This window comes from Bos javanicus, chromosome 14, assembly GCF_032452875.1.
Source record: "Bos javanicus breed banteng chromosome 14, ARS-OSU_banteng_1.0, whole genome shotgun sequence".
NCBI lineage: Eukaryota > Metazoa > Chordata > Mammalia > Artiodactyla > Bovidae > Bos > Bos javanicus.
This window is the reverse complement of record NC_083881.1, coordinates 75,430,217-75,449,039: the sequence shown is the minus strand read 5'-3', so window position 1 is coordinate 75,449,039 and position 18,823 is coordinate 75,430,217. Positions and strand designations below refer to the sequence as shown.

Sequence of the window (18,823 nt, the reverse complement as noted above, 5' to 3'; positions counted from 1 at the left end):
TTTTCCTTTTGTAAACTGGGTTATTTCGCTTAGCATAAGGTATTTCAGTTTATCCATGTTGTTGCATATGACAGAATTTTCTTCTTTTTTAAACTAGAATAATTTCCATATATATAAATATATACACATACACACACAGACATACCATATTTCTTTATCTAAATGTTGATGGACCTTTCGGTTGTATCTGTATGTTGACTATTTTGAATAGTTCAAAAGCATGGGACTAAAGATATTAATCTGATGTCTTGATTTTAGCTTTTTTTGACTGCACTTTCATAAGAGGCCCTGCTGGATCGTACGGTAGTTCAGTTTTAATTATCAAGGAACCTCCATATCATTTTCCATAGTGGCGATACCAATTTACATTCCTACCTGCTGTGTACAAGAGTTCTAATTTCTCCACATGTCCACCAACAGCTATCCTTTGTTGTTTTATAATAGCCATACTAACATGTGTGAAGTGAAACTCAGTGTGGTTCGAATTTGCATTTCTCTGACGGTTAATGATATTCAGCTCCTTCTCATGCACCTATCGGCCATATACATGTCTTCTTGAGAAATATTTAAGTTGCTTTCTCATTTTGTGTTTTGTTTTGTTTTTTGAACCAGAATACGTAGTAAACGACTAATTATTCCATCCCTAAAATATACTGGATGCTACAACAGCAGGTTTCTCAGATTTGGGTGTGGTCCCTTCCTCATGTTCCCATCTGTGGTATACCATGCCAATGACCATTTGTCATTTAGCCTTGGCACTGGAGCTGTACTATTTACCACAGGTCCACTTCTCAAGGTGGTCAAATCACAGTGACCTCATATTATGCATATCTCACTGAAACACTTTTCATTCCATTTGTCATCTTATTTCTGTAGCCTAGTCCAAAAAACTATCTTTTTTCAACCTTTAAAAGAGCTAAAAATCTCTTCGTTATAAGCAAGGGCATTTATTTGGCCTATGATCTCTGTCATTGTTGTCTTCAGAAACAAATAGTAGTAATGCAACAGATTTCAAACAATATGTTAACAAATTTTCCTTTTGAAAAATTATGAACTTAATCATAGAGGATCTATAATTCAGAATATTAAAATTTCACTTTTTCTGAGTGTAAGTTGCCCTTAAAAGGTTGTGTAGAAAATGTTTATCTTATTAATTAAGAATTTACATATATGTGTGTGTCTAGTGTACTAACAAAATATTTCAATAAGATTGTGATGTATGTTTACCCATTTTTAAATCAGTTTATCTAGGGTTTTTTTTGTTTGTTTGGTTGGTTTTTTTTTTTTTTGCTCTTGAATTAAGAATGAGTTCCTAATATATTTTGGATATTAACCCCATATAAGATATATGAGCTAACCAGTATTTTCTCCCATTCTGTAGGACATCTTGGTGGCTCAGACGGTAAAGTGTCTGTCTACAATGCGGGAGACCAGGGTTCAAGCCCTGGGTTGGGAAGATCCCCTGGAGAAGGAAATGGCAATCCACTCCAGTACTATTGCCTGGAAAATCCCATGGACAGAGGAGCCTGGTAGGCTACAGTCTATGGGGTCGCAAAGAGTCGAACACAACTGAGAGACTTCACTTCACTTCACTTCTTCTTAATATATTTTGGATATTAACCCCATATCAGATATATGAGCTAACCAGTATTTTCTCCCATTCTGTAGGACATCTTTTAATTTTGTTGATTATTTCACTTGTTGCAAAGAAATGTTTGAGTGCCACGCTATCTCACTTGTCTGCTTTTGCTTTCCTTGTTTGTGCTTTTGGTGTCATTTCAAAGAAACCATTGCCCAGACCAATGTCACATAACTTTCCTTATATTTTCTTCTAGAAATTATACAATTTCAAGTCTTATATTTAGTACATTTTGAATTGATTTTTTTTATGTATAGTGTAAAATAAGGGTCAAATTTCAGCATTTTGCATGAATATATTCAGTTTTCCCAATACCAGTTGGTGAGAAGGTGATCCTTTCCTTATTGAACATTCTTAGCCTCTCCTTGAATGTAAGTTGACCATATATGTGAGGTTTATTTCTGGGATCTCTGGTTCCACTGGTCTTTATATCTGCTTTTAGTCTAGAACCATACTGTCTTAATTGCTGTAGCTTTGTAATTTGAAATCTGAAAATGTGATAAACACAGTTTTGCTCTTCTTTCTCAAGATTGCTTTGGCTATTTGGGGCCTTTGTGATTTCATATGAATTTTAGGATTGCTTTTCCTTTTTCTGTAAAAAATACCATTGGGATTCTGATAGAAATTGCACTCAGTCCGTAGATTAGTTATGGACATTTTAACATCGATTTTTCCGCTCCATGAACACACAGATATAATTTATTTTTTTATCAGTGTTTTATAGTTTTCAGTGTATAAGCATTTTAACACCTTGGTTAAGTTTATTCCTAAGTTTTCCTTTTTTTTTTTTTTTTCAGTACCGTGGTAAATGAGATTATTTTCTTAATTTCTTTTTCACGTATCTTGTTGTTATTATTCAGAAATATAACTTATGTTCACTTTGTATCCTGCAACTTTAAAACTAGACAGAGTACTACAAGAAATGATAGCCCAATGTTCTTTGAGAGCATAGAATCAAAAGCCTCACAAAATACTAGCAAACCAAGTTTAGCAGCATATTGAAAGGATCATACATCTTGATCAAGTGATGCTTATTCCTAAATCAAAAGGATAGTTCAACATAAATCATTTAATGTGATACACCAAATGCACAGAATGATAGATAAAAATCACGTTCATATCAAAATATGGAGAAAAAGCATTTGATTAAACTTGCTAGTCTTTCATTATTAAAGTTCTCAACAAACTTAGTAGGAAAGCACATCAACATAATAAGTGACATATATGACAAGCTCAGGGAACTTCCCTGGTGGCTCAGTGGTGAAGAATCTGCCTGGGATGCAGAAGATGCAGGAGACCTGCCTGGGTTTGATCCCTGGGTCAGGAAGATCTCCTGGAGGAGGGCATGATAACCCACTCCAGTACTCTTGCCTGGAGAATTCCATGGAGAGAGTAGCCTGGCAGGCTGCAGTCCATTGGGTCCACAGAGTTGGACATGACTGAAGCAACTTAGCATGCACGACAAGCTCACATACTCATACTCAACGTTGAAAAGCCAAAAGCATTTACTCTAAGATAAGGACCAAGGCAAGGATGCCCACCGTCACACCACTTTTATTCATTGTAGTACTGGAAAATCCAGCTGAGACAATTAGTCAAGAAAAAGAAATAGAGAGCATCCAAGTTGGAAAAGGAGAAGTAAAATTATCTGTTGATAGATGACATGAGCTCATATGTAGAAAATTCTAAAGAATCCATGAACACACTTATACACACAGACAAAATGATCAAAGTTATTTTAAAGTACTAATCTCCTATGCTCTGCAGGAACAATAGTCAACCACAAAGTAATCCATTCTACCCAGAAGCAGAAGTTCTGCATTTTTTTTTTTGCTAAAATCGTGAATCAAAACACTTTCACTGGGTTAATTTTTTTTCCATTAGCTTCTTTGGCTTGACCACTTTTCAGGGCTTCCCTGGTGGCTCAGTGGTAAAAGAATCAGCCTGCCGATGCAGGAGACATAAGTTTGATCCCTGAAGGAAATGGCAACCCACTTTAGTATTCTTATCTGGGAAATCCCACCTGATATGAAGAACTGACTCACTGGAAAAGATCCTGATGCTTCGAAATATTGAAGCCAAAGGAGACAGAGACAGCAGAGGATGAGATGGTTAGATAGCATTACCAACTCAGTGGATGTGAATTTGAGCAAACTCTGGGAGATAGTGGAGGGCAGAGGAGCCTGGAGTGCTACAGTCCATGGGTCACAAAGAGTCGGACACATCTTAGCAACTGAAAACCAACAACCACTTTCCTATGGTTTTCAATTTCCCAATGAGTGATTCAAATGCCTTTCAGCCCCTAACATCTGGAGTCATTCAAGTTGAGTCTCCCTTGTACCCAAGCATCTTTCCCTGCAGGAATACCTATGTTGTTTAGCCACTAAGTCATGTCTGACTCTTTTATGACCCCATGGTCTAGAGCCCACCAGGTTCCTCTGTCCATGGGATTTCCCAGCCAAGAATACTAGATTAGGTTGCCATTTTCTACTACAGGGGACCTTCCAGACCCAGGGATTGAACATACCTCCCCTACATTGGCAGGTGGATTCTTTACCACTGCCCGACTAGGGAAGCAAGAATAGCTTTACTTATGATAATTAACTTACCTATCCATTTTAAACATTTATATATTAAGATTATGCCATTGCATGAAATAGAAATTCCTTTTCTCTAACTTTATTCTTTGTGGGAAGGATAGACCTTAAGCAAGGCACTTAATGACCATGATTTGATAAATTAATAAATCCTATGGAGAACAAAGGAAGTCTGGTAGTTACATGAGAATAATTGACAGAATGCACAAAAAGATTTTTAAATATGCAAAGACTAGAGAGACATTACTTTGAACTATAGTTGACTCACACTGGTTGAAAAAGAAGCAAAAGGAGCAGAGAGAATAAATAATAGCACTTAAAGTATTGTGAGACTAATTCAATAGCAGACAAAACTAGTGAAGAATTTAACCATCCATCTAGTCAAGGCTATGGTTTTTCCCGTGGTCATGTATGGATGTGAGAGTTGGACTGTGAAGAAGGCTGAGCGCCAAAGAATTGATGCTTTTGAACTGTGGTGTTGGAGGAGACTCTTGAGAGTCCCTTGGACTGCAAGGAGATCCAACCAGTCCATTCTCAAGGAGATCAGCCCTGGGATTTCTTTGGAAGGAATGATGCTAAAGCTGAAACTCCAATACTCTGGCCACCTCATGCAAAGAGTTGACTCATTGGAAAAGACTCTGATGCTGGGAGGGATTGGGGGAGGAGGAGAAGGGGACGACGGAGGATGAGATGGCTGGATGGCATCACTGACTCGATGGACGTGAGTCTGAGTGAACTCTGGGAGATGGTGATGGACAGGGAGGCCTGGCGTGCTGCGATTCACAGGGTCGCAAAGAGTTGGACATGACTGAGCAACTGAACTGAACTGATAGAATATTACATTCAATGAAACATATTAAGAAGAGTAAAACTAGATATTTTGCAAAATGGAAAAATATAGTCAGAGACCCTTTGCAGCTGGTGAAAAGCCTTTCAGTTATCACTATCATGCTAAATCCAGGAGTTGGCGAGGGACAGGGAGGCCTGATGTGCTGCAGTCCATGGGGTCGCCAAGAGTTGGACCCAACTGAGTGACTGAACTGAACTGAAATACAGTTTTTAGTAAAGCCAAGCAATGATATTTAATTTTTAAAGCTAAAAATCAAAAATTTCATTCTAGAAATTTAGAAAATGTAGTAAATGGAAAATTAGAAGGAAAATTAAGACCTTTTTCTGTATTCAGCTCTTCCCTACTTCTTAGGTTCACTTGTCAGTAAATATACTTTCTGAAATATTCTGGAAATCTATGGAAACCTATATTTCTGTTGTACAAGAAGGGATTAATTAAATACTCTCTGGAAAAGACAGTCTTTAATGTTTGTTCTGATGTTTCCCCTTTTTAACCTGACTGAAAGTCCTTATTGACTGCGGAGCATTGTGCCCAGTGGTCCTGATCTCAGGGGCCCTTGGCCTGTGGTGGCGGGAAACAGGGCCCCAGTTCCTGGCTAGAGAGTGAAGCTGAGTTGCAGGAGTGAGAGCAGAATCCTAGCCACTAGACCAGTGGTTAGTGCCGAGGCTCTGGCCTCTCAGCTTTTCATATTTTCCAGCTTCTTTTTGTTATTTGACTAAGTGACCAGCTACAAATGGGCTGAACTTTAAAACTGAAGAAATGAATTATTTTAGTTTTGTTCCTCCTATTTAATCTACTTCATTTAATCTACTTAGAACAAGTTGATGGTTCTCCACCTGGAATACAATAGGATTACCTATGGAAGTTTTTTGAGTAGTTATATTTATTCTCCTCCTATTCTGCAATTTCTAATTCAGGATTTTTGAAATGGATGTCAGACAACCTGCATTTGTAAAAATTTCATGAATGATTATATTACAACTCTCTTCAAGCTTGGAGACATTTACCTGGCACTAATCCACAAACGTGTTTTTTTATATTTTGCTGTTTAGTTCTGAAATTAAAACAAACAAACAAACAAACAAACAAACAAAAAAAAACCCTGCTTTAAAAAGACCGTTAGGTCAATCCAGGTTCTCTGTTCAAGTACGTGTGTTCATCATACGCATAATTAGCTTTAAAACAGATGATGGCATTGATTATCTTTTAGTTCCAGTAACTCTGAAAAGATTTGGTTTTGTACTGAATAAGAAAAATATAAAATAATAACATTAGAAAAAGCTGACAGGAAACAGAACTTGGAAGTAATTGTCACTTATTCTCACTCACTTGAGAATCGGTGATTGAGAATTTCCTAAACAATACTCAGTCCAGCTCTTTGCTTAGATCTGGCAACTTTTCAAACTGTCCTTTAGAAACAAACCAACAGACAGACTTCAAAACTCTTCTACGCATTAAGCCACAAAGTATATAAACCCAGAGCAAACATAGCAAGTTAAGTTTTACTTGAAAGTGATGTGGGATCTCCTTTATCTGTGTGCCCGTATGTACGGATGAGCATTCACATGTGCACACAGGATAGCTCCTGAAGTAGCGTGAAATGCAAAGCCTCCTACTTTAGAAACACCGCAGTGGATTGCTGGGTTAAGCCATGTCGTCTGATAGTCGTGTCCACCCAAACTCGATTGCTTTGACTGCTGAATTGGGTTCTGTGTCATAGCACAGCTGAAGTTGAGAATGTTATTACTAGAAATGTCACGGCACTTCTGACATTACTGTGCTGTAAGGATGTAAGTGTGGGTGTAATTTCTAATATTCTTTTTAAGACACATGGGAAATGTTTTTCTAGCTACAGTGTCAGTGATAGGTCTTTTCCTGAATGAGTATATTGTTTTCATTTCAAGGATTCTGTGACCCATTAAATGAAATATTGATCCTTCTTTGTGTTGACTACTAGAAAGCTTCAAGCTAAATCTGTGTCCCATCTCCAGCAGATGCACGGAAACATTTGGTAAGTCTTCAGTGCACTCATCTTGCTTCTGACATCATCCTCCTTTCCTATCCTCATTTTCCCTCTGTCCCAATTTTCTCACTCTTGATTTATTTTATTTGCAGCGTTGAATATATTTTTTACAAGAAGACTGTTTTAAGATATCTCTTTTAACAGGAAAAGAAAACAAAGTGAGTTCAAGCTAATCATTATCACACGGTACCAACCACCTAATTTAAATAACTTTACCTTTAATCAATGTATATATATATACATACATTTGTGTATACATATATGTGGGTGTGTATATATATATACACACACATTATCTGGAGGAGGAAATGGCAACCTACTCCAGTATTCTTGCCTGAAAAATCCATGACGAGGAGCCCGGCAGGCTTCTCTGTCCATAAAATCCATGGTGAGTCTGTCCATAGGGTCACAAAGATTTGGACATGACAGCAACTGAGCATACACGTATATATATGTATGCACACATAAATATATGTGTGTAGTGTTTTAGCATTAGTTGCTCAGTTGTGTCCGACTCTTTGCGACCACATGGACTGTAGCCACCCAAGCTTCTCTGTCCATGGAATTCTCCAGGCAAGAATACTGCAGTGGGTTGCTATGCCCTTCTCCAGGGGATCTTCCTGACCCAGGGATCCAACCCAGATCTCCTGCATTGTAGGCGGATTCTTTACCATCTGAGTCACCAGGGAAGCCCTAACATATACACATATAAATACGTATGAATATAAATGATATGCTTTTGCGATGATCAAAATGATATAATTTTGCAATGATATTCTTTTGATTGTTATCATTCAGTCACTAATTTAGCATATTATTTAATTCATGGTTTAAATAAGAATGTACAGCAATATATTAAAATAACCAAGATTATTACCAGAGAAGTTTAGAGAGAGCTTTTTATTTTATTTGCTAGCCTGAATTAATGTATGATAAAAGAAAATGTACAAAGAGAGTAATTACAGTTCAGTAAGTCCCCTGCATAGGAACATTCAAGATGAGAACTTTAAAAGATGAGAATGTGTCTTTCGCTAATGTCAGGTGTGAGTGAAACTGTAGCTTGTCTTCCATCTCCTATTGCTGCTGATTCTTCAGCTCTACCATCTTGAACCTCCTCTCTCTGCTCCAGTTAGTAAATCGTCTTGCCTGTTAACTTGATGCCAGGCCCTGAATGCCAGCTGTTGTACTGTACTACTGTACTTTTCAAGGTACTATACTGTATGATTAAAAATGGTGCCTTTATTTTTTGTGCTTGTTTTATTTTTGTATTGTTTATGAGAAGAGTATTATAGGCTCATTACAGTACTATACAGCAGATTGTGATTGTTGGGTACCTAAGCTACCTGTATTGGACTTAACAAAATTGGAATGGGCTCTTAGAACAGAACGCTTTAGTATGCAAGGGACTTATTTTAGGAACGTAATTCAGAAAACACTTTAATTAAATGGATAAAACGATCCCTGCCTTTAGATACTTCCTGAATAGACTCAATAGGCAAGCGTTTAATTTAATTAATCATTTAATAAAATCAATTTATTCTATTACATTTCCAGTCCTAAGCATCACTGTGGATCATCTGTACTAAATGATTTTATGATTTTAAAATTCAGTTTAAATTAAAATGTTTTCTAAAAGAAATATAGATAATAACTATAAACTCAGAGGAATTTTAAAAGATTTATTGTGACTACCATATTTAATATTCCCACCAAAACAATTATGAAAATAAAGCTTAGGAAGTAAAAACAAATGTTATGTTGCAATATGAAAATTGCTCTGCTCCTCATTAGAACAAATGTTATAGTTTCTTAAAAGTACTCTTAATTTAATATGCTTTTCTTTTCATGCATAATAATTGTAAGAAATCCTTCTGTTTGTAATCACAGTTTTCCAGAAGAAATAAAACCATAAAGCAAACTTTTAAAACTTGGCAATGATTTTTTCCTTTGAAAATAGATTTTCAAGTTTTCTCATTGGAACAACTTTTTTTTTCTTGCATAAATAATTTTAAAAATAATAAAGAATGTTTGAGGTTCTCTGCTCTTTCAATAATTTTATTTTTGAAATAGGAGAATCATGTTATTACATTTACAGTGAGATGTTCACTGTTGCCATTTACCTGTGTATAGGATGCAATATACTTTTTGCTCATGAAATACAAAAAGTACAGATAGCTATTGCTTAATGTCTAATTAATATTGCTAGGTTTTTCCTACTGTACTCTTAAGTAAGTCATATATGAATAATTCTATCTGTATTTAACAGACAAGTGTGCCAAAGCTGTACTACTTATATGTCCTGACAACCACCAGGGAGTTAATGACCCCAAAATTTATACCACAATTTTCTTCATCTAGTAGGAAATTAGAGTCACCATATGATCTATTATTTTTCACTCCATAGGCGCAAATTGTTGTTATTCAGTCACTTAGTCGTGTCTGACTCTTCATGACCCCATGGACTGCAGCATTCCAGGCTTTCCTGTCCCTCACCAACTCCCAGAGTTTGCCCAAGTTCATGTCCATTGAATCAGTGCCATCCAACCGTTTCATCCTCTGTCACCCTCTTCTCCTTCTGCCTTCAATTTTTCTGTGCATTGGAATCTTTTCCAATGAGTCAGCTGTTCACATCAGGTGGCCAAAGTATTAGAGTTTCAAGCATGAGTCCTTCCAAAGAGTATTCAGAGTTGCTTTCTTTTGAGATTGACTGGTTTGATCTCCTTGTTGTCCAACGGACTTTCAAGAGTCTTCTTCAGCACCACAGTTTGAAAGTATCAATATTTCTGCACTCTGCCTTCTTTATTGGAGAAGGCAATGGCACCCCACTCCAGTACTTTTGCCTGGAAAATCCCATGGACAGAGGAGCCTGGTAGGCTGCAGTCCATGGGGTCGCTAGAGTCGGACACTTCATGCATTGGAGAAGGAAATGGCAACCCACTCCAGTGTTCTTGCCTGGAGAATCCCAGGGACGGTAAGCCTGGTGGGCTGCCGTCTATGGGCTTGCACAGAGTCGGACACGACTGAAGCGACTTAGCAGCAGTAGCAGCAGCAGCCTTCTTTATTGTCCAGCTCTCACATCTGTACATGACTACTGAAAAGACATATATATATTGACAACCTAATATGTGACAAATTCTATTGTTAGTCACACTGACTTAACTTGATGCTTTACATTGCTGATATGTGATGCTCTTCTAATTTCTATACATTTATTTTTGGGACAAAAGTTTTCCAGCCTAAGGAAAATTAAGATGTGCTACTTAAGACTAGAATTTCTTTTTACTACGGATTTTTTTCCTTATCCCATAAAAGGTTACTGATTGTCATATTGAAAAGTGAAAGCCGCTCAGTTGTATCTGACTCTTTGTGACCCCATGGACTATATATACAGTCTGTGGAATTTTACAGGCCAGAATACTGGAGTGGGTAGCCTTTTCCTTCTCCAGGGGATTTTCTCAACACAGGGATCAAACCCCTGGTCTCCCGCATTGCAGGCGGATTCTTTACCAGCCGAGCCACAAGGAAAGCCCTTTCATATTGAAGGTTTAACCAAAATCTTAAATTGTTTAGGTTTGACCAAAGTCTTTCATTGTTTAGGTTTTATTTCAAATTAGTGATAAATATTTATTTTTAAATCTAATTCAGGGTTAAATTGCATAATGACTGTGTATACATGTGTGACAGAGGAAAAGAGACATAATAGAGAGATGGGGTGGTAGAGAATTTGTTACGTTGATCTCGTGAGGGAGATAGAACAATGATACAAATTGATTAGTGATTATAGCAATACAGAAGATTTTACACATAAAAACTGAAGTACACTATAATATAACCACTGTCCATTTCATTATTTGTATTTACCATGGACAGTTATATTGAAATATATTATGAACCTGGTAAAAGTGCAAATTCTTAAGTGTACAGGTCAGTTTCTGGGGAGTGACCATAACCACGTAGTCACAGTGAGTTTCACAAGGTTCACGGTATAAAACATTCCTAGTATAACAAGAGCCTCCCTACTTTCCATTTCATATCACTGATCTCTCTCAAAGGTAACAATTCATCTCACTTTCTCATCATAGGTTAGTTTTACCTCTTCTTGAACTTCATATAACTGGAATTATATAGTATGCTTTATTTGTCTTTGTTTATCCCCCTTATATTATGTCTATATACTTTTTCAATGCTTGTTGTGTGCAGCAGGTTTTGGTCCTTTTTCACTAGTGAATGGTAGTGTTTGGTGTGTATATACATATACATACACATATATTCTGTGGTATAAATATATACCAGAACTTACATATTTTTGGTGGGAATGATACAATTGCTTTGAAAAACACATTGGCAAAATTATAGATGCTTTGAATGATGTTAGTTTCCTCCAGAAGATTTAAGTTTTCTCAGAAGAGAAAGGTCATGAGAATATTACCTTTATTTCATTGTCGTTCAGTCTTTCAGTAATGTCCGACTCTTTATAACCCCATGGACTGCGGCACGCCAGGCTTCCCTGTCCTTCACCATCTCCTGGAGCTTGCTCAAACTCATGTCCATTGAGTCGGTGATGCCATCCAACCGTCTCATCCTCCATCATTCCCTTTTCCTCCTGCCTTCAATCTTTCCTAGCATCAAGCAGGGTCTTTTCAAATGAGTCAGTTCTTCACATCAGGTGGCCAATGAATTGGAGCTTAAGCTTCAGCATCAGTCTTTCAAAAGAATACCCAGGACTGACTTCCTTTAGGATTGACTGATTTGATCTCCTTGCTGTCCAGAGGACTCTCAAGAGTCTTCTCCAGCACCACAGTTTAAAGGCATCAATTCTTTGGTGCTCAGCCTTTTTATTGTCCAGTTCTCACATCCATACATGACTACTGGAAAAGCCATAGCTTTGACTATACTGACCTTTGTAGGCAAAGTAATGTCTCTGCTTTTAATATGCTGTCTAGGTGTGCCATAGCATTTCTTCCAAGGAGCAAGTGTCTTTTAATTTTGTGGCTGCAGTCACCATCTGCAGTGATTTTGGAGTCCAAGAAAGTAATGTCTGTCACTTTAAATAATACTGGTTTATTTTCAAGTTCTCAGGTTTCTTATAACAGAATCTTGTCTTTCTTGAAGCTATCCATTCTACAAATACCATCTAAAATTGTTCCCAACCTGAAGATAAGAATATTAAAGGCACAATCATTTTCTTCAAGTGACTCAAAATTACAGACAGACTTCAACATATCTACATTAATAAGTGTAATATAAGCACACAATGTGTTGGTTTTATGGCAGTTGAGGAAGCATGGGGAAGATTAGCATTATACACTTACACTTTCATTCTTCTTGACTCTAGATTTGGAAAATAAAAAAATCTTCTCAAATTCTATTTCAGCTGAGTGGTCATGTGATCCAGTTCTAGCCAATGAAATACTTTAGAATTTTTCTGTAGATAACTTGACTTCTAAAGAAACAGACAATATCTCACTAGCAAAATATTTTTGGCCTTCCTCATTATTCTGGATTGGAACACAAGTTGGAGAAAAGATGTTGTAGCAAGAAGATATCAAGAGCATGTTTCCTTGAATACATCTGTTAATTGGGTAGTCTATTCCCAGATTTCATATGTAATTAATCTAATCAACCCCTGACTTCTTTAGCCATTGCAGTAGGGCTACGTCTATTTTTAGGACAAACAGTGAGATGAAAAAACAACAGCTAATTTTGCAGGCAGCAGAATATAGAGAAATATAGATGGAATGAGTCTACATGAAAAGTATATCATTTTATCTAAACCTTGAAAAATGAATAGGCTTTCTGGATGTAAATACTAAGAAGTGGTGAGATTATCTGTATTTTAAGTACCACATGAGGTGTAAGAAAAATGCAAAGTTGAAATGGAGAGGATATGTTGAATATTTATGGGAGAGAAGTCTGAGAAGGAATGTGATGTTGTTTTGCGAGTGACTTGAGCTTTATATACCCAGATCTTCTCCTGAGGTCTCAATGATTCCTTAAGTAGGAAGTTCTTTAGGGGTTCCTGGACCTAATTTCAAAGCATAGGCATGTGTATGTGTGTGTGTGCACACACGCCTGTGAAGGCGTCCCCTCAACAACAAGTAAAGTTCAGATATCAGCGGTGTCCAAAAATTCAAATAAATGTAACTCAGTTCTGATGCCATCCACTCCTAGATGGCATCAGAGTCCGCCAATAAAGTTTCAGTCCCACAAGATGGCCCTTCACTTCAGAGACTAGTTGCAAGCCCTGTGCTTCTGACTGGCTGGCTTATATTAGAAATTCCCATGACCCCCTCCTGGAGTTCAGTTAATTGGCTAGAACAGCTCTTCAGGAAATGCATTTACTCATTAGATTGCTGATTTATTATCAGTCATTCGTGTTTGACTCTTTGTGACCCCATGGACTAAAGCCTGCCAGGCTCCTCTCTCCATGAGATTCTCTAGGCAAGAATATTCGAGTGGGTTGCCATTTGTTTCTCCAGGGGATCTTTCCAACCCAGGGATCAAACTCGAATCTCCTGAATTGCAGGTTCTTTACTGTCTGAGCTGCCAGGGAAGTGATTTATTATAAAGGATATTAAAGGATAAAAATAGCCAGATATAAAGATACATAGATTGAGGTTCTGAACAAAAGAATTTCTATCCTTGTGAAGTTTGGCCCAGAACCTAGAAGGTCTGGTTCTCCAAGCTGGAAGCTCTCCAAACCCTCTACTTTGGGGCGTTTATGGAGGTTTCATTACATAGGCATTAATTGTATAACTCATTGGCCATTGGAGATTAATTCATCCTCTACCCTTCTCCCCTCCCAGGAAATCAGAGGGTGGAATTGAAAGTTTCAGTATTCTATTCTTGGCTCCCTTGGCAAACAGTCCCTTCTACATGCTTTCTCTAGGTGCTTCCAAAAGCCCTCTTCATTAACGTAAAGCTGGTAGCAGTGGAAAGACATTTGTGATAAAATAAGAAGACACCCATTTCACCCATCTCATGGCTCTGCAGAATTTTCAGGAACTGAAGACAAGATATCAAATGTCTTAGCAAAAGATGATCTCATTGCTCTTATTGCTCAGGAAATTCCAAGGGTTTTGTGAGTTGCGTTGAAGGGCCAATTAGAAGCTGTGGATGAATACCAAATGTGTATTAGAAACACATTTTGATCACCTGAATGACCAAATATGTGTATATTTCTTGTAAATAATGATAATGCAGAACATATGCAGCCAATGTTTCATAAAAATTACTTGTGTGGAAAACAGATTGGGGGTATGAGTACAGCAAAGGCTTGATGTAAGTAACATACCCCAGGTATACTTCGTTCTGTGACTTCCATACAAATGTATTGAGATGATGTAATATAATGTAACTCCTCAGTGATATAATTCAAATATGATCTGTAAATCTCCATTATGAGAATGGCCCTTGATATTTTTGGAGAGATAACAGTATCCACATAAAGTTACAAAGGGTAAAATCAGCAAGAGTGCTCCTATTAAGATCCTAAAGCGAACTGTTGCTTTTGTTTTGTTTTGTTTTTCCTTCACCTGACAGAGCTTGTAGTTCATGAACTTCTGGGCCCAAAGCAAGGGACATCTGTTCAGTTGCGCTTTTCATTATTGATACGCTAATTAAAAATGACTTTTAGCTTTTATCATTTTGTATATTTTTCATTATACATATGCCCTGTGGGATTTCACCATGGGTGTTGTCTTAAAATTCTCAGACAAATAAACAAAGCAAACTATTCATTATTGCTTCTGGACTTAACGTTGTATATGATGTAACTCTAAGTGCTTTCTTTCACCTTTCTCCGGCCAGAATATTCTGGGATTTCCTCCAGGATAAAGATCAGCTCAGTGGGATCCATGCATCTGTAACATCTGGACTGTCTCAGTGTAGCCTTGTCACTGCACACAGAGGCGGGTGAAGGTTGAAGTTTTCATAAAGTACAGCAGCCTGCTTATATTTTGTAGCCAAAAGCACAAGCATATTGTCAGCTGCCTACTTTCTAATGCAGGGTTCTGATACATTATTTTCATTACTCACGCAACACCAGTCACAAAATATCAAGGCAAACTTACACCAAGCTAGAAACCATTCAGCATCTCTGTGGAATGCAGAGGAAAGAAGATAACCCCCCACCCTAGCCCTTCCTTTGGAACCATGGCTTTTAAACAGATATGATATATATTTATTATAGCACGTGAGAAGAGTTAGTAAAGCTATAAATAATAACAACATAATTGCAGAGTAACAACAACAAAAATCTGTCATGAACCTGTTTGAATATGTCTGCAACCTGTTGGGATTTTCTTGTTTTCCTCTCCTATCCAGCCTCTAACAGAGGGGTTGCTGCTGCTGCTGCTAAGTTGCTTCAGTCGTGTCCGACTCTGTGTGACCCCAGAGACGGCAGCCCACCAGCCTCCCCGTCCCTGGGATTCTCCAGGCAAGAACACTGGAGTGGGGTGCCATTTCCTTCTCCAATGCATGAAAGTGAAAAGTGAAAGTGAAGTCACTCAGTCGTGTCCGACTCTGTGTGACCCCAGAGACGGCAGCCCACCAGGTTCCTCCATCCATGGGAGTTTCCAGGCAAGAATACTGGAGTGGGGTGCCATCACCTTCTCTGAACAGAGGGGTTACCCATTTCCAAAACTGCTGAAAAGTTAGGTCTCCCCTGTAGCTCAAACAGTAAAGAATCTGCCTGCAACGCAGGAGACTCAGGTTCGATCCCTGAGTTGGGACGGTCCTCTAGAGAAGGGAGTGGCAATCCACTCCAGTATTCTTGCCTGGAGAATCCCATGGACAGAGGAACCTGGTGGGCTACAGTCCATGGGATTGCAAAGAGTCAGACACGACTGAGCGACTAACACTAAGTGGGAGGAAGAACTGAGTTAAAATAGTAGATTAGACAATAGGGTATTTAAAAACGAATATCAGTAACATTTCATAAACACACATGGATAGGTACAGTTGTAGATACATAAAAGGTGTTTTTGAATAGGGTTACACTTCTACACATTAACGTTGAACATAATGCTTAATATTTCAGAATGGATACAGTTATACAAAGCCACTTGATAATATATATTTATAGGTAATAATATATACCAAGTTGAAAAATCATGAATTTAATAATATCAAAAAGACCAAATTAATTTTTAGCATATAATTATTATAATTTTAACCAGCAAAATAAAGCAAATATGAATTTTCTAGTTTATTTAATTCTCATTACAGTATCAAAAATACTTTATTGATTTACAAAAATAACGTATTACAAAAATAAAACAAGTGACAGCATATGAGATTTCAATACTCCAAATAATTTTAAATTGTTATAAAACATGAACATGATGAAAGTCTTTTTTAAAACAAAGTTTAGAAAAGATGCGTATCGAGTAAAATCAGCATGCTACTTTCTCATGGGCCTTCCCTAATGGCTCAGACAGTAAAGAATTGGCCTGCGATGCAGGAGACCCAGGTTGCCAGTGCTGTTTCATGTGTTCTGTCATCTCTGCCCACTAACTTTTAGATGTCACATGCATGTATTCCATGATAGATGCTTGAGATACAGACTGTTAAGCATAAATATCATTCAGTTTTAGAATCACCTTGCTTATGGACAGCTAGAATTATAAGGTCAAAGATTTAGGAGATTGATCGTTTGGTTTGCAGTATTCTTGGAAGTTTCTTGCAGAAGATAAAATTTGAGGATAAGTTTTGAACAATAGATCAGAATTGGAAAGAAAGCAGATACTGCTGATAGCTGCAAGAAATATAAATAACAATGAAGTAAAGAAGAAAGGCAGCATATTCATCCACATGTATAAGGAACTGAATTGCTATAGGTTGTGGAAATTTTTAAAAAATATTGTCGTGAGACAAAGAAAATTTCCAAGCCCTCTTTTGTCATAACCAGGCATCATAAAAAAGAAACAGTAAAATATAGAGTGAATTATAACAATTTTCTTACAGGTCTAAGAATGATAAGAAAACTAGATAATCTGTGATTGTCACAGATATTCTTTGCAATTCCATGGACTGTCCATGGAATTCTCCAGGCCAGAATACTAGTGAGGATGGCCTTTCCCTTCTCCAGGGGATCTTCCCAACCCAGGGATTGAACCCAAGTCTCCCCGAATTGCAGGCAGATTCTTTACCAGCTGAGCCACAAGGGAAGCCCAAAATATAGAGTGAATTATACAAATTTCTGTACAGGTCTAAGAATGATAAGAAAACTAAATGACCTGTGATTATCACAGATATTAACTTTTCTTTTTCCTAAATCACACATTCTTCATTTTAATAATAGAAATAAATGCTATCAAATACTTATGAAAGAAATTGATGGATTCATATTAAAAATGAAAAACACAACATTCAGCAGAGCTTTGTTTTTCAAAAGATACTAGAGGTAGCTTTATTATTTTCAATTCTCTTTGATTTTATATTGCCATATTTGAGTAGTAATAATATTTGACAGATTAGATATAGTTGGATGGCATCATTGACTCAATGGACATAAGTCTGAGCAAACTCTGGGAGACAGTGAAGGACAGGGAAGCCTATCATGTTGCACTTCATAGGGTCGCAAAGAGTCAGACATGACTTAGTGACTGAACAGCAACTTACTATATGCTTTACATTTAATAGTCAAACCCTCACAAGAATTCTATGAAGTGGTGCTATCAGTATCTGTTTTTAAGAGAATAATTTGAGTACCAGGAAGTTTGATAATCCCCAAATCATCTGCCTAATAAAGCTTATGGCTGGAGTTTGAAACCAGGCTACATGGTTTCAGAACCCAGGTTCTTAATCCCTCTCTATTGAGTAATGGGTATCTTGAGTAATCCATTCTAGGAATGCTAACTTTTATATTAACATTTTATTTGGGAAGCTGTAGGTAAAACTTAATTGACCCACAATTTTACTTAAATATGACAGAATTCTGTTTTATTTAATCTATGTATTGGATACATATATAGGATATATATGTATATATAACTCATGAATTATATATATATATATAATTCATGAATTATTTTTAAAAAATATTTAGTATACAATTGACAAACTTGATTTCCTTTTACCTTCTTTCTTTACTGCTTATATGATATAATTCAGTCAGTCAGTCAGTTCAGTTGCTCAGTCATGTCCAGCTCTTTGCAACCCCATGAACCACAGCATGCCAGGCCTCCCTGTCCATCACCAACTCCTGGAGTCCACTGAAACCCATGTCCATTGAGTCAGTGATGCCATCCAACCATCTCATCCTCTGTCGTCCCCTTCTCCTCCTGCCCTCAATCTTTCCCAGCATCAGGGTCTTTTCCAATGAGTCAGCTCTTCACATCAGGTGGCCAAAGTACTGGAGTAATTAAATAAATGTAAATATTTACTTTTATCTAATTTTATTGTCATGGTTTTAGGATAGTCTTAACATTTCTACTATTATCTTTGAAATCTTTTGCTTATAAACTATCATTCATAGAAATTTTATGGATAACTGAAATAAATCGAGATTAATTCCTATGCCATTTTAAAAAGAAAACATCAGTAAGAAGAAAACATTCACATTAAGTCAAGTGTGAAATAGTGTGCATACTCATAGCCCATCATTGCTCTAATGACTGTTGACTGAAAAGACATTCAACATCTCATCTTTTAATAAAGTCTGACAACACACTCCTGATAATGTAGGCCTCATTGATTTTTCTTATTTCTGA

The 18,823-nt window shown here is 37.1% G+C and overlaps 1 protein-coding gene across 3 annotated transcripts in view; it reads left to right on the top strand.

Moving 5' to 3' along the window:
* CNBD1 (cyclic nucleotide binding domain containing 1) overlaps window positions 1–18,823 on the top strand; it is a 496,885-nt gene that overhangs the window by 439,131 nt on the left and 38,931 nt on the right. Inside the window, exon 12 of one of the 3 annotated variants that reach the window (XR_009740949.1) lies at window positions 6,991–7,097. The exons of the other annotated variants lie outside the window; for them this stretch is intronic. The gene's annotated coding sequence lies outside the window, so the exon portion shown is untranslated. The remainder of the gene's footprint in view (window positions 1–6,990; window positions 7,098–18,823) is intronic. 3 annotated transcript variants of the gene reach the window in all.